Below are 17,440 nucleotides of genomic sequence, written 5' to 3'. Positions count from 1 at the left end.
GGAAAAGAAAGACGAGGAAGAAGAAAAGAGGAAGTTGTTCAAATTCATCTTTGACTCCACAGATAAGTGGAGGTTCACCTGGGATATGAGGCCCTGTTAAAAGGAAAAGGAAGTGAAGGAGGAAGGAGAGAGGGAGGGAGGGAAGGAAAAGTTATCTGCTCAAGGTCAAATAGCATTCACACGCACGCACGCGCTTGTACTTATTAGCATGTTGGTACTTGCAAACATTCCCAGGAGCTTAAGTGAGGCGTGGAGACTGGAGAAGCCAGTTACCTAAGGGGCAGTCATCTGTCCCCGCCGCTTTGATCTTTATCTGGGTCACTTAGGGGACTTTTGCTCCCTCGCCCTCCCACCCCAGCCTGTTAGCACGCGCAGGGTAGCCCACTGGGCCCCTCCACAGAGCTTTGCCTGGGTGGCCACATGGGAATGCCCCTGCAGCCCCATCCTTCTCCCCAGTCCTGTGCAAGTCTTAGAAGGACAGCCTTGGCTACCCAGGGTCCTTCTGAAAGCGCAGGACCACCACGCGCAGACGCTACACTGCAGACCAGCAGCGCGAGTTCGGGGTGGCCCTTTGACTTCTGGGGGGGTGGATACCTGTGTGATGACTTCAGCAGATGAGGCCTGGGATGGGGGCGGGGAGTTGTGTATCCGTGCTCTAGGCCCGAGGAGTTCATCCTGGTCATCCCGTCTGTGGGTTCGTTTATTCATTCAGCAAGCTTCTGTTGGCCCAGCACTTCCTCTGCGGTGAGCATTGCCCTGGGACCTGGTGATTCACAGATGAGCAAGACAGTTTCTGCCCAGAAGAAACTCGTAGCTGTTTGGGGGGGGGGGGGGGGGGGGGGTGTTCAGCTGGGTGTGGTGAGTGCCACAGTCAAGATGTAGGGGAGAGGAAGGAGGCAAGAGAGAGATAAGGATGAGAAAGCAGCTGGAAACGCAGCAAAACCTAAACGGAGAACAGGCAGGGCTTGCAGGGTGGGCCAACCCTAGACATGCTCAGGCATGGCCAGTGTTCTCTGAACTGCAGCACTCAAGTTTAAGGCAGGAAAGAGAGGAGCAAGGCTGGAGGGGGTGGCCGAGGACAGGGACTTAGGAAGTACAAGCGTCGAGGGTCTAAGCCTGGAGTGGAAGCATAGAAATGTTCTGTCAAATCTACCTGACAAGACCAATTTTTCTGCATGGGAAGGGCCTTCAAGCAGGCATTACTCTTCAGGCCTCCAAATTGCCAGGCTCGAATGTAGGGCGCCCGTAGTCTGTGGGAGAGACATTCTGACATTCTGCTGTGGGGACAGTGACATCGCTGCCTCTCAACCTCCATCCTCCTCTCTCCGTCAGCTCCCTCTAATGCAAAATTTGTGTTCCTCTCCATCTGAATGGGAGAATTAAATCATCCAGATTACATAAATTAAGTGAATGTCTTCTCCTGGGCAGGAAGCTTGGCACATTTCACAGAGAATTCCAGCAAACCATCTAGACACCCAGATGGCCTGAGAGCCACCCAAATGGACAACAGCTAAAAGGATCTGTCAGAACAACCAGAACCCATTTCCCCGTGTCCACTGTCAGCGGTTAGTGGGTGCACTGAAAAAAAACACACGATGGCTGCTCACCAGAGCTGGAAAACGTGGGTGCTTAGGACAAGACAAATCCCACTCTACATGCCACACTCCACCTGTGAGAGCATGCACATCTTAGAGAAGTCCCACACCCAAACTCCAAAAGGAGAGGGAAGTTTGTGTCCCCTCCCCCCCATTTAAAGTGGCTTTCACACACACACACTGCCCGTTTTCACACACACACACACACACACACACACACACACACACACACACACTTCACACGTCCTGTACACAGCATCCTGGGTGAGTAGCTAAGGCTATTTATTATCTCTCTCTCTTTCTCTCTCTCCTACACACATCATGTACACACCACACTGGATAAGTACCTGTAGCTATTCTCTCTGTCACACACACACACACACACACACACACACACACACACACACACACACAGCAATTTGTTCAGAATGACGGATCCAGACTCAGGAGATCTAGGATAGCGCGTGATCTCCTGGATGACCCTGAATGAGCCACCTCACCCTCTACCCCTGGGCCTCTTTTTCTCCCCAGTGGAGTGAGAATGAAAAGAGAGTAGCCCCGGGACTGGAGGGATGGCTCAGTGGTTAAGAACACTAAGTGCTCTTACCAGAGGACCCAGCTTCCGTTCCCAGCACTCACATAATGGTTCACAAACCTTCTATAACTCCAGCCCCAAGGGATCAGATGCTTTCTTCCATCCTCTTGGAGTACCCACATACATGGCAGGTAGACATGCATATGCATGAATTAAAAATAAAAGATAATTTAAAAATAAAATAGGGTAGCTCCTTTGAGGACTTGCCATGCCTCAAGACCAGAGCTCAACAAATTTCTGACCACCACCTGCACGCGCACACGAACGGTTTGCAAAGACAATTGAGAGAATAATCCTTCTCGACACATGAAGTCTGAAAGTCTGGATCCATGAATACGTTTTTGCTGAAACACAGCCATGCTCACTCACCCATATCGGTGGCCACTTCCGGAGGAGCTGTGACAGAGCCCTCAGGACCCAAAGCCTAGACTATTTACCTTCTGGCCCTAAAAAGGGAAAGTTGGCCAAGTCTCCTTCTAAAGGATGCTCTTGTCCCAACGCCCAGCCTTGCGCACTCTTTCTCCTTCTCCCCATCCTTCCCAGCTGAGATATCAGAGGGTAACCTGACCGGCCAGGAAGCGGTGGGGGCAGGCTGGCTCTGTGCTCCTCAGTCCTGCTCCCCAACATGAGGCTCTAGGGCAGTGCACAGGGCATCATGGACTTGCACACTGCAGAGAAGTCTGAAGTCCTGAGAGGGGTACCCCGTCTCTACCTTTCCCCGGGCATCAGCAAATAAAGCTTTACTCATCTTCAGTTCAAAGGCTCTCTGGTATAATTAACATGTGGTTTTTGTCTTTCTGGGTTTTTTTTTTTTTATTTTATGTAGATGAGTGCTCTAGCTGCATGTACACTGCATATACACTGCGTGTATAGATGGCTGTGAGCCACCACGCGGTTGCTGGGGATTGAACTCAGGACCATCTGGAAGAGCAGACTGTGCTCTTAACCTCTGAGCCATCTCTCAGCCTCACCCAGCTGTTGTTTTGTTTCTACAAGGACTCCTGCAACCCAGACTGGCTTCGCTCCGTATCACTAGGGACGGCATTGAATTTCAGATCCTCCTGCCTCCATCTCCCCGGAACTGGAGTTACATGTGTGTGCCACCATGTCAGGTATCAAACCCAGGGCTTCAATACATCCTACGAAAGCGATCCACTGATTGCGATAGGACCCCAGCAAGTGATTTTATAAAACTTTCTACCTCAGGAGGGAGAGGGTTGGGTTACCCTCTATTACTTCGACTGGTCCAAACACAACTTAATCTTGGCTTCATTCGTTCCTAGTACACACTTTGATTCCCCTTTTCCTCAAACTCTGTTTCTGCCAATTTCAGATCCTATTTGCTGAGCTCTTGCTCTTGTAGTTATTTAATTCACAAGTGGATTCTTTATTTACACAAATAGTAAATAAATAAATAGTAAACAGTAAATAAATAAATTCCCTATTTACACAAATAGTATCATGTCATTCATCTTCTGACTTCCTACTTTCTCCCCCCCTTCACATTTTTTCTCTTTACTCTCCCTTTGAGGCACAGCATGCACACAGCAAGATTTGTAACATGCAGCTTCCGTTTACTTTTTTAATTTTAATTTGGAGATGGAGAGGTGGCTCATCAGTTCAGAGCACTTGCTGCTCTTGCAGAGGACCAGGATTCAGTTCCCAGCACCCACATGGTTGTAGCCTCTAAAGCCAGAGGACACAACGCCATCGTCTGGCCTCCGTGGGCACAGACAAATGTGGTACACAAATAACTTCAGGCAAAACATGCATACACATAAAATTAAAATTTTTATTTTTTTAAAGTTTATTTTATTTATCTTTTTTTGGGGTTTTTTTTGTTTGTTTGTTTGTTTTTCTCAGTGTAGCCCTGGCTGTCCTAGAACTCACTCTGTAGACCGGACTGGCCTTGAACTCAGAGACCTGCCTGAGTCTGCCTCCTGAGTGCTAGATTTAAAGACGTGTGCCACCACCACACCTAAATTTTTACATTTTTAAGTGTGTGTGTGTTGTTAGGCCATCCACAGATGACAGAAGAGGGTGTCAAATGCCCTGGAGCTGGAGTTATAAATGGTTGTGAGCCCCCGGTATGGAGGCTGAGCACGAAACACAGATCCTCCAGAAGAGCAGCAAGTAGTATTAACTACTAGGCCATCTCCTCGACCCCTGACCTTCCCTTTGAACCTGGATGATTTTTGCACTTGTCCAGCTGACCCTCTGAAACCATGGGGTCCATATCCACAAATCCATCCAACCACAGAATGAAAGGTATTACACTTTTTTTAAGGTGTCTGTACTGGACCCGTACCTACTTTTTCTTGTTTTCTCACAAGGAAACAGTTTACATTGTATTAGACACCGTAAGCTAGACAGAGGTGGCTTAAAGGGTGCAGAGTGCGCCTGAGTTCTGTCCTAACACCGCACAGTGGATTTCGGATATCCCCAGAGAACCCTGAATCCCAGGTCACAGCGGTAAACATCTGTGTGCACCAACCTAGGTTCCTTGTGCCTCTTCTCAGCCAATAAACTACTCTCCTTCCCCTACAAGGTAGTTATTAGTCCAGATCCTATCACCACTTATTGGTTAAATTTGTCCTTCTGTTGTGGTTTTCTTGCAGGGGGCCGGTGGGCTGAAGTGATGACTCAGCATCTCATGTGGCCCAGGCTAGTCTACTACTCACTATGTGGCCAAAGCTGCCCGAGACCCCACCAACTCCTGCCCCTGCCTCCTGGCGTAATCCGTGGACCACCATGCCCACTTTGAATTTGTTCTAGAACTTCATCCACACAACATCATGACCAGTTCCTAGCTCCTGCCTCTCTCCATCAACCCGCCTAGGAGATTTTTTTCTACTCGGTCACGGGCAGCTGTAGTTTGTTCTTTTCAGCTACCGGGGCACTAAACCCAGGGAACCTCTCCCCACGCTGTGTGCATCCAATCCGCTGCTTGCCGTACTGCTGGCTGCATCTCAAGAGCATCCTGCCTCACCGGTCCGTCATCCCAGGAAAGGTTCCTCGGCTGACCAGTCACATCTTTGCCTTCTCATGAAGTGGGGTACCTATCTCGCTGGGACAGAAAGCCAGGCACAGAGATGCGGGGGGGGGGGGGGCACAGGAAGTGGGTAGACTGGGAAGGACAAACTCCCTAAGCAGAAAAGTCAGGAGGCACAGGTGGGGCTGCTCTGGTGCTCCTCCCCTGACCTCACTCCCCCCTCCCCGCCCCTCCTCCAGGAAAACCTTTCAGGTCCTCCCCACCTCCACCCATACCCACCCGCCCCCCACCCAGTGCCCTCTCACAGGATCCAGCTAAGCTTAGCTTCCTGAACGTGGCTGCTACCTCGGCAGCCCGCACCATCCTGCTGCATTATAACGACGATAATCAATGAACTGCTAACTCTATTGCCATAAAGGAGTGAGCCCAACCTTATATAATTCTTTTTAATTGTTTTCTCACATTACAGGTTTTTTTTTTCTTTTTGCTAAACTTACTCCACCATAAGTTATGTCGTTTAATTTCTCAAAGTGCTAATAATTTAATTGCTTCCTTCCTGCAAAGTGCCTTCACTGCCCTCCCTCCCCAGCACGGAGATTATAAAACGGAGTTGGCAGGAATACCTAAAGAGGGGCGTCTTTTTGGCGGCAGGATTTGATAGGAAGCAGCTTTCTCAGAAGTCAGTATGTGGGACTGGGAATTTGGCTTGGGACTTCAAAGAGGCAGGAGGCCCAGCTGAGCCTGCCCACTAGCTCCAGGGGGTTTATCATAATCACAGGGGAGGGGAAAGGAAGGCGCTGAGATCAGAGCAGAGAGGTGAGGTGGGTGGGGGGAGCTTGCAACACCCAGCTTTCCATCTTGGAAGGCTGTCAGGGAAACCGGGTCCGTCGTCCCAGCAGCAGGGAATTAGAGCAGAAGGGGGCGAAGACCCTGATAGTGACCTCTGAAAACAGCAGGTAGGATCTGTGTGGCAAGGCGGTGGCGGCGCTTGCCTTGATTAACCTCGGCTCTCCCACTCAGGAGTCAGAGGCAGGCGGTTCTGAGTTCTAGGCTGGCCTGGTCTATAGAATGGGTCCCAGGACAGCCAGGGCTCCACAGAGAAACTCTGTCTCAAAAAACAAACAACAACACCAAAAACAAAACAAAACAAAACAAAACAATGGAAGAAAGAAAAGAAAAAAGGAAAAAAAAAAAAGAGAGAAAAGGAAAGAAAAAAGAAAAAAATCTATGGCCCTCTTTACTGACAGGCTGTGCCACTCTAAATCACCTTGTTTCATCTTCGTACTCATACTGTTAATGCTATCTGATAGGTGAGCAAACCCAGGCAAAGAAAGGTTAAGTGGAACCAGTGAGGTGGTTCAGGGGGGTAGAGGAATCTGAATGCAGGCCTACGAGCCTGAGTTCAAGCCCTGATTGCACAGTGGAAAGGCTCCCAAGAGTTGTCTTCAGCCCTCTGAGCATACTTGCACTCACATTGGAAAACACACACGTGAGAGAAAAAAAAAAAAAAAAAAGAATTCCTAAAAATTTTAAAGAAAGAAAGCTAAGTCATTAAGGTATGCTGGGTCATGCCTGTAGTCCCAGCACAGGAGCCACAGAGGTAGGAGTACCAAGCATTTCCAGCCAGCCTGGGCAGTAGACAGAAGCCCTATCTTAATAGCCAAAAAGGGAGCCTGGGCTCAGCAATAAAGTGACTGCCAGGCAGGCATGAGAATCCGGGTTCTGTGGTTAGCACCCCAGCACGGTGGCACACACTTGCAATCCCAGTGCGGGGAAGGGGGGGGGAGACGAAGCCCGGCGACAGATCCCCTGGGGCTCTCTGACGGGCCAGCCTGGCCTATTTGGCTACCTCCAGGCCGGTGCGAGCCCGTGTCTCACAAAACAAGACAGATGGTGCCTGGAGAACAAAATCTCCACACCCATGCACACACCAAGTACCTGCGCCTTCCTGCACTCGTGAAACTGCGCGTGCACGCGCGCGCACACACATTCACGAAAAGGTAAAAGGGAGGAAGGGAAAGAAGGAAGAAAGGAAGGCAAGCTAACTTAAGTGGCTATCGAAGCTTGTGGGTGAATACAGCAAAAACTTAGCCTTCCTAACCCATATTTTCATCATGCTTTGGCCATCTGTCTGGGTTGAATGATGATGTCAGTCTTCCCAGCCTGGAGCTGTCCCCTTGCTACTGGTGTCATTTCTTTCAACCCACACAGCCCGATTGAAAAACCCCGCCCCCTGTCGCAGATGCCCCGGCTCAGCTCTTCCAAGTCTAAAGCACGCCTCTTCCAGCTCTGGTCAGTGGGGTTGCTGGAGTGAGCTTTCTTGGCACGCCCCTCCTGTGACTTACCAGCACCGTGACTCTGGGAACGTTTTATAGCTTCTCTGAACAGGTGATGTGGGAATAAATGAGTAACACGTGTAAAACGTTTAGTCTGGCACACGACAAGTGCTGAAAGGAAGCGTCGCTGTTGGGACTGGCTGTCGTGCCTGCTCCCTAACAGCACCTGCCACCTAGCAGTTTCACAATAAAGAAGCAAGTGACAAGGCTGGAGAGATGGCTCAGAGATGAGAAGCACTGGCAGCTCTTCCAGAGGACCCAGGTTCAAGTCCCAGCACCCACACGGTGGATCGCAACCATCTGTAATTCCAGTTCCAGGGGGAGATCTTGGTGCTTTCTTCTGGCCTCTGCCTGCACCAGGCATACACATGGAGGCAAAACACTCACACACGTAAAAATAAATAAAATCTTTAAGAATATTGAGGCCAGGCAGTGGTGGCACACGCCTTTAATCTCAGCACTTGTGAGGCAGAGGCAGGCGGATCTCTGAGCTTGAGGCCAGCCTGGTCTACAGAGTGGGTTCCAGAAGAGCCAAGGCTACACAGAGAAACCCTGTCTTGAAAAAAAACACACACCTGAGTAATAAGGGATGTAACTCAACTTGTCAGTGCTTGCCTAGCATGTGCGAAGCCCTGGGTTTGCTCACCATCGCCACGGAAGCCAGGTGTGTCACGGCCTGAGCTGCCTGCGAGACCCTGTCTCAAAAGAAAAAAAAAAGTGCGGCCCATTTTGCACCCAGTCACTCTTGGCGCTCCTCTGCCTAAGCTGAGAAAATAAATTGTGCAACCCCTGGAGGGAGGGGCAGGACCATAAGCCGCTAAGCTCTCCCCACTCGCATTCCCAAGGAGCCTCCGAGTGCCAGCAGAACACACACCTATCAAGGACACCTCCGCACTAGGTCATGGCCCAAAGTTTCCATCCTTGGCAGAGAGCGGCAGGGGCCAAGCGAGAGGCTGACACGAGAGACCGTGAGACCTCCCTCCCGGAAATTCACCGCAGCTGAGCACAGAGAGAGCTCACAGTCGCTTGGGCCTGGAATAGCAACACCTCTTCCGGAAGTGGGAGTGGCTTCTACCACCCTCGAACTGACCCTTCCGCCCCATCCCCCAGGTGGCCTCTGGTACCTCAAGCTTGACAGACGAAAAAGGCTATTAGTAAATATAATTCTGCCAGGCCCACCTACCTCCCTGACTAAACAGGAAACACCTGGCAGGCAGAGGCCTGCTTTACATCCCTGTGGACAATCTTTCTCCTCTGGCACCCACTCACCCAGTCCTCCACCCACAAGTATTCATTATGCAAGGACCCAGGCTGGAGGCCCGAGGCTCATCCTTTTTTTAACTTATGGGGTGGGAGGGAGGTGCTGTCTGTCTGTCTGTGCACATGCCCATACATGTATGTATGAATATGTGGAGTCTAGAGGTCAACTGTCTGCCTCTATTGCTGTCCACCGTTACTGTTTGAGACAGGGTCCCTCACTAAGCTTGGACTTCACCAACAGGCTAGACTAGTGAGCCGGTGAGCACCGGCCATCCTCCTCCCAGCAGAGAGCTTACCGAGTGCTCCCTACCATTCCTGGGTTTTCACCTGGGTGCTGGGGATCTGAACTCCAGCCTTCATGCTAGTTCAGCAAGTATTTTACCCACTTGGCCCATCTCTCTAACCCCGAGGCTCATCCTTTTTGGGGCATTAGCAGCTAACTCTCTAAATGGAGCCCCTGATAGAAGCTTGTTTCGCTGCATCCCAGAGGACAAGCAGAGATCCAGCCAAGGCTGGTAATGACAGTCTCCACAGTTGTGCATCTATGAAGAGGAATGACTCCTCTTCCTCTTTCCCTTACTACCAGTGTTTGAGGACCCAGGGGCCAATCACGAGCTGGACCTGGAATCTCTGAGAGGATCCAGCTCGGGCTGCCCTCAAGGATATCCTGCTGCCTGAGTTCCGGGACAATGTCCCAAGCCACTGATGTGTGCAGAGCTGGGTATGCCGACCTGGAGTTTCTTCCTCTGCTCTACAGCCAGCAAATGAGAAGTCACAAAGATAAGATGCCACAGAGAAACTTCTTAGACCGGCATCCCAAAGGTTTCCAGAGTCCTGTCTCCCCTCTCCCTTCACCCCTTCCGCACCACCCAGGCATCTTCCCTTTTCCAAACTGACCTTCTGCCTCCCAGCCTTCTCTTCAGTCCTGATGATATCTCCTCAGGCTTGAGATAACCTGCCCCGCCCCATGCCACCTCCTCCAAAAGTTCTTCTATGATCCTCTCAGTACAGAGGAGCTCTCTCTGTTTACCCACTGGGAGCACCCAAGCTCAGCCCCACCCCCGAGCTGCAGTCAGGACTTTGCATTCTGAAATCATATCCCATGGGTTGAAATGTTGGCAGAACCCCTTCCCAGCTGGGTGGCTGCAGGCGAGTTCCCTCCCTGCTTCCTTTTGTTTGGTTTTTATAATCATTGAAAAATATAGCTGGCATGGTGGTGCATGCCTGTAATCCCAGCACTCTGGAGGCTGAGACAAGATCAAGAGTTGAAGGCCAGTTTGAATAAGAATGGCCCCCTTGGGGGCTGGAGAGACGGCCTCAGAGGTTAAGAGCACTTGCTGTTCCTTCCAAAGGTTCTGAGTTCAATTCCCAGCAACCACATGGTGGCTCACAACCATCTATATTGTGATCTGGTGCCCTCTTCTGGCTTACAGGCACACATGCAGGCAGAATACTATATACTGTATAAATAATAAATAAATAAATGTTAAAAAATAAAACAGAATGGCCCCCTCAGGTTCATAGATTTGAGTGTTTAGTTGCCAGGGAGTGGGATTCTTTGATAGGATTAGAAGGATTGGAGGTGTGGCCTTGTTGGAAGAAGGGTGTCACTGGGGGATAAGTTTTGAGGTTTCAAAAGCCCATTTCAGGCCAGCCTTTCCTCTCTCTCTCTCTCTCTCTGCCGATGGAGGAACAGAATGTAGCTCTCAGCTGTTGCTCCAGCACCTGCCTTCATGCCACCATGTTCCCTGCTATAATAATGGACTAAACCTTTGAAACTGTAAGCAAGCTCCCAGTGAAATGCTTTCCTTCGTAAGAGTTGCCTCAGTCATAGTGTCTTTTCACAGGAATAGAACAGTGACGAAGACAGCCACCTAGGGCACACAAGACCCTGTCCCTAAAAACCTAAAAGAAAGAAGAAGAAAGACAGAGAAAGTCAGGGAAGGAAGGAGGGAGAAAAAAGAAAATAGCAAGCAGGTGAGGAAACAGATCAGTCAGCAAAGAGTTTGATCCTCAGAAGCCATGTAAAAGGAAAGAAGCCGAGTATAGCCAGGTGGTAGTGGTTATACTTTAATCACCTTTAATCCCAACACTTGAGAGGCAGAGGCAGGCAGATCTCTGTGAATTTGAGGCCAGCCTTGTCTACAAGAGTCCAGGACAGGCTGAAGTGTGGTAATACGTGCTTGCATTGCCAAGGCTGGGGAGCTAGAGACAGGGGGATCTCAGAATCTCATTGGTGTTGTGCTGGTTTTTAAACTCTATTTCATTTTGGACATTTAAGCCTCTACCTCCCTTCCACCAACCCTTTGACCCTAGGTAAAAGAGAGAAGGTTAGTGGGGAGAGAAGTCACAGACTCTTGGATTCTCTTGGGGCTATACCAATCTCTGTCAACAGCAAATGCAGCAGTCTCCTCCAAGCTGCTGCATTGAAACATTTCTCTCTGTCAGTCTTTGGTCTCTCCAAACTGCCACACCTTTTTTCTGGGCTCTCGTATTTATATCCCTCAGAGTGCTAGACCGCTCCCCTCTCTGTGCTGCACCAGGCAGTCTGTTACCAGCTGGGAAAGACCACAGCCGGAAGGAAGGAAGGAGGTAATTATCAGCTGTGGACAAATTAAAGCCCAAACTAAAATCCCACACTTGAGAGTAAAACAAAAACATATTTGCATAACATAACTGAGTTTTTAAAGGAACCAGAACTTCCATTACGCCTACTCGGCCCGCTTGGCAGGTTCTCTAGACCAGTGAGAGATCCTGACTCAAAACCAAAAAAAAAAAAGAACGAAATGTAGGTAGTGCCTGAAGGATGGCACCAAAGACTGTCCTCTGGTCTCCATGCCTACCCAACGGTATTTCCAGATAGACCCAGCTCTTGGGTTCTTGATCTGTTCGTGACAAAATAATCATGGTAAATGGTTTGTTTACACGTGGAACTTTGAGCACAATATGAAATATGAACTCAGTGGTGTATTTCAAAATTTCACTGGAGGGCCAATGAGATGGCTCAGCCGAAAAGATGTTTACTGGGAAGTCTGGTGATGTGAGTTCAGTCCCCAGAACCCATGTGAAAAATGGGAGCAAAGACTGACTAGGAAGTTCTTCTCTTAGCTTCCCATGTGCACCCCAATTGAACATCAATTACAAAAACAATTAAATAGGGGCTGGAGGCATGGCTCAGCAGATAAGAGCACTGACTGCTCTTCCAGAGGACCCAGGTTCAATTCCCAGCACCCACACGGCAGCTCACAACTGCCTGTAACTCCAAGACTTGACACCCTCAAACATACACTCAGGCAAAACACCAGTGAATAGAAAATTAAGACATAATTAAATAAAGAAAAATTAATCAAATACAATCTCAGTGGATCTGAAGAAGATGTGACTCAGTAGTGAAGTTCTTGCCTTGTGTATCTAAGGCTCTGGGTTCCACCCCACCCACAAAATAAGTAAAGTTTCACTGAGTAGCATTGCCTGACTTAAAACAAATAAAAATTAAAAAAAAAAAAGCAGAATCAATGTGGCCTTACTAAAGAAAGGTTTAAAAATAGTAATAAAAACAAAGCAAAACTCCCAAGAGTAGGGAACAGTCCAAGGGAGGAACACCCCATCCTATGACTTTTGAATTTGATTCCACTCGGATGTCTCACCTCCTCGGTAAACGGTTCACATGTGCAACCTTGAGTGCAATGGGAACTATGAACCTAAGAGCATGTGTTTTCAACTCTGCTAGGACAAGAAAAACAAAGGTCTGGCTACCAAAAGGACAGAAGGAAAGTAGAGAACCGAATGTAACTGGCCATGGACTAGGACTCCAGGCTGTGAAGTCACGAGGGACTAGAGAAGCCGGAAAGAACAGGCAGGGAGGAAGTGGCATCTCCTGGGAGGCTGGGGTGAGGCTGAAGGCTGTGTGGTAGAGGAGACCACTTTAAAATTTTTTTTTTCTTTTGAGACAGTTTCATATAGTACAGGCTGCCCTTGACAGGTGCTGTGTGTCTGAGGCTGGCCTTGAACTACCTTCACCTTCTGCTTACTGGGATCAGAGATGTGAACCGCCATGCCCAGGATGATCGGTGCCAGGGACGAAACAGGAGCTGGGTGTGGAAGACAGTGGGGCTTGTGCATTCTAGATAAGCAGTGGGCCAGCTGAGCTGTTCAGACATCCCCGAGAAAGGGGCATCCTTTCAAAAGGAGGGCCTGACAATCCCCACCCCAGGGTGCACCAGAGAACTGAAGCCGGCCGAGAACAGCGAACTGTGGCTGTGTTTGCCTTGGCCACCTACTCGTTATGGGACTTCAGGGTTCCCAACAGGGGCCGCTCAGCCTCTTTGTCGACAAAATGAAAGGTACAGACAGATCTGAAAAAGTAGCTCTAGCTCTTTGGGTTTGATGGCTGTAGCCTTCTGCAAATGTGCATAAAATAGATTCGTTTAAGCAGCAGTAAAAACCAAACGGAAAATCAGATTTATCATTTTAATTAAATATACTTTACAATCTCATTTTTTTTTTTTTAGAGAGAGCAAAATGCTTCCCCTCCCCCTCCCCAGCAGCTTTCTCTTTGTGGGAGACAATCATGCCTACTGCACAATTTAAGAAAATATCGAAGCACCCCCTAAGAGGATACACAATTAACAAGACCTTAACGTGTATTTCTTAACAGAAAAGAGAGACTGACTTGTAGGAGGGAAAATGAAATTGGGAATATCAAGCAGGTAAGGGTTAGGCAGGGTCAAAGTATCTAAAGACTGGGAATCGGGTCAAACTGGGCAACCTAATGAGATCCTGTCTCTAAAAAATAATTTAGAAAACTGAACGACAGAGCTTTGAGGTGTTTTTTTGTTTATTTGTTTTGTTTTATGTTTAAAGTTTGCTATTGCCACACCGGGACGGGACTGTAGCTCAGCTTGACTGAGAGGTTTCTCTAGTCTACATGAGGTCCGGGGTTCTGTCCCCAGTACTGCATAAACCAGATGTAGTGTCACCGGCCTATAAAAGCAGCCAAAAGTTCAAGGTCGGGGGACTAGAGAGATGGTTCAGCAGCTAAGAGCATTGGCTGTTCTTCCAGATGACCTGGGGTTCAATTCCCAGCACCTACACCAAACAAATAACAATAAGAAACAAGCCGCTCTCCTCTCTACACGATGAGACATAGACCCTGGTGGTCTGGAAATGAGAGTCTCCGTGAGAAGGGAGAGTCCCCTCTCCTGCTGAAAGTGGCACAAGGCTAATTTTGCTCTCCGAACTTTTGAGTGCTCAGCTATAACATGGAACTCCAGATACCCACTTTGCAGGGCACAGGAGAAATGAAACAAGATGGCACATGTGGAAAGGCTCAGGAAAAACAATGGGCTTTGAACACCTTATTTTGGAATGTCAAACTGAAGTCGAAAATGCCTGGTTTCCACCTGGCTAGGCACTGTGTCCTTTCAGTGTGCCTTCTGACATTCTTTTCCACCCGAGTCCCCTGAAACTATAAACCGACAGCCATCACTATAAACTGCCTGATGAATCTAGCTAGGCTTGGGTGGCCTAGAGAAATCAATCTGCAGCTGCAGCTAGCTCCTTGAGCTGTAGGAAAAGCCTTGGTGACTTTGGGGCTATTAATGGCTAGAAGCGACAAAAGGAAGCATTTCTGTTGGGGGAAAAGAAAAAAACAAAGACAAAAAAAAAAAAAAAAAAAAACCTTTGCATGTAAAACCTGGGGCCAGAGACACAGCTCAGTGGACAAAGTCCTTGAGAAGCGTGGGCTCCGTATCAAGGACTGAGTGAAAACTGGGAGTGTTGGTGCAACCTGCTGTCCCAGCCCTCTAAAGATGGAAAGGCAGGAGGATCAGAAATTCAAGGCCATCCTCATCTGCATTGTGGGTTTAAATTAAGGCTAGCCTGGGATTCGGGACACAGTGGCACACGCCTGTATCCCAACTCTCAGGGAGGCAGAGGCAGGTGGATCTCTGTGAGGCCAGCCTGGTCTACAAAGTGAGTCCAGTACAGCCAAGGCTGTACAGAGAAACCCTGTCTTGGAAAACAAAAAACAAAACAAAACAAAACAAAAAAGTCTAGCCTGATACATGAGACGGTGTCTCAAATATTACACTCACACAACTATTCCCTCCAAAAACAATTTCCAGGAACGGTCCCTGGGTCTTGCCAGCTCTGGGGTTCCCTAGCCCTGCTTTAGCTGGCTGAGCATATCATTGTTCATTATTTCTGACAAGAACAAATATAGACACTCTCGGGGAGCTGAGGAGAGAACAAGTGGAATAAACGATGCTTAATCTACGGAGAGAAACTTCCTTCCCTCAGCTGAGCCCCACCCGGCAGGAACCGTGGCCCCTCATAATTCAAGTCCACAGTTAATTAAATAGGGGAGGATCCTGCACTCCAGCCAACTGGCTCCAGTTGCATTCTGATCCTTCAGACTGCCAGCCTCGGTCCGTTTGTCTCTCTCCCAACAAAAGAGAAAAGAATTTAAAACAAACAAGCCAAACAAAAACCTTCCATCCTGCAGTTTTTTTTCTGGAAGGGCTCATCCGTGAATGGCTGTGCTTCTAGAAACAGAGAGTTGGAAATCTAAATGCCCAGGGAGAGACAGGACAGAGCCAAAAGTAGAAAGAAAGAAGAAGAAAAAAAAAAAAAAAAAAAAGAGCTTTGCACGTTCAAGGGAGTCCTGAGCTGCTGCAGGCAGTGAATGTGGAAAAGCTGGAGTCACCAGCACCTTCTAAAAATAGAAACTGCTTTCCTCTGGCCACCGCTGGTCTCCAGGCCTCTCAGCTCAGGCTCCCTCTTTGCCAGTGAGACTGTGTTTCAAAGAGAAGGAAGGCAGTGCATACTCTGCCCTGTTTAAAATTATTAAAAATGGGGCTGGTGAGATGGTGGCACCAGGTTGACTCACTTGCAGCCCAGCCTGACCGCCCCCCTTTTTTGAGTTTGCTCCCCAGGACCCACAAGCATGTTCCCTTCAGACAAATACATGCAATTGACAATTTTTAAGTATTAAAATGTGGGGTTTTATAAAGGTCCTGCTGCACAGCATGAGGATCAGAATTCAGGCCCTGGCGGCCTGTCTGGAGTCCCAGTGTGAGGGAAGTAAGGGATCTGGGGAGGATCCCCCGGGGCGGGGGGGGGGGAAGCTGGCTGGCTATACTAGCCAAATGGGCAAGCTCCGAGTTCAGCCCGAGAGACTCTGCTTCAGTAAACAAGGTGGGAAGTGACCAAGGAAACAGCCACCTCAACTTTAGACCTCCATGTTTGCGGACACACATAGGCACAGGCATTCACACATGTGTGCCTACACGTATGCAAACATGCACACGCACACACACCATACACACACACAGAAAGGAGAAAGGTTAAAATAGTGCTCGCTGTGTGTGTGTGTGTGTGTGTGTGCGCGCGCGCGCGCGCTCTCTCTCTCGAGCTTCCGCTCACGGACGCCCATGTGTGGAGGTCAAAGGACTACTTGGGGGAGTTGGCTCTCTTTCAGCGATGCGGGGGGGGGGGGTCCTAGGGATCAAAGTCAGGTCACAAAGCTCAGCAGCAGGCACGTTTGCCAGCTAAGCCATCTCACCCCAGGTGCTTGCTAGATTTACAAGTATGCAAACTGTGAACCCCCATTCCTGCAGAGTCCTTAGAGCAGACCCTCCTTGGTATTGGCTCAGCCCGGTAAGTCCTGAGCTCATCACTGTACTCCTGGGAAGGTTGCAATTGTCCCACATGGGTGGGGTTGTCTTTGGGGGAACCACCTCAAACAACAGAGGAGACTCCTTAGCAGTCCTTTGTGCTCCTCCTGATGTCATGGAGGCTCCTGAGGACCCTCAGCCCTGCATCACTGGGGGACAGAGTCCTCATCTGCAGGACTTTTGTACAGAGATTGTTGGCCTCTGCCAGGGAGCCCCAGGGATTGGCCAAGATTTTACTCACCCTCACTCCTTTGGGCCGGTTATATCTTCTGCTTACTGCCTGGAGAGCCCTTGTTTAGCAGAGGGTTCATCTGCACGCTGAGTACGGACCTGTGATCTCAGCACTCAGATGGCGTCTGAAAGATGAGGATGCTATCCACCGAGCCTGAGGCCTGACTGACATGAGACGGGGTCGGGGTCGGGGTAATGAAACGACACAGTCAACAAACACAGTCAGGTTCCTGGAAGGTAAACTGGAACAAAGGAAGCAGGTTTGGTTTTGTTTTGCCTTCTCTAAGCATCCTCTGCCATAGCAGTGCTTCCTTTCTCTGTTCCTTAGTAACGTGAAGACACGGAGATAAAAAGACACAAGGGCCGTGTTTCTAACCCGAAGAGCGGGGATGGGGCAATTACAGATCTGCTCTGTGGTGACCCTGATAAAAAGCCATCGAGTCTCTCTCCATTGAGCCAAACACTGGCGCGCGCACACTGATGCAGGTAATTAGCTTCCTGAGGTGCACATTCCATTCATGGCGTGGAGGAGGGCTTGGAACCCCTGCAGTCTGAAGGAAGCAAAGAGAAATTGGGGCAGTGAGAAAAGGAGGAAAGGAAGCCTGACAGGGACATGTTTGGGGGTTTGGTTTGGTTCTAGGGGCGCTGACCCATCAGCAGCTCATGGGAAGGATCTAACACAGCCCCGCCCCTCACCCCCCACCCCAGACTCTGCTCTCTGGTTCATTCTCCCTGGTGAGAATGCTGCAGCCTAG

This window comes from Psammomys obesus, unplaced genomic scaffold, assembly GCF_907164565.1.
Source record: "Psammomys obesus unplaced genomic scaffold, mPsaObe1.curated_primary_1811, whole genome shotgun sequence".
NCBI classification, from domain to species: Eukaryota; Metazoa; Chordata; class Mammalia; order Rodentia; family Muridae; genus Psammomys; species Psammomys obesus.
This window is presented reverse-complemented; position numbering follows the sequence as displayed.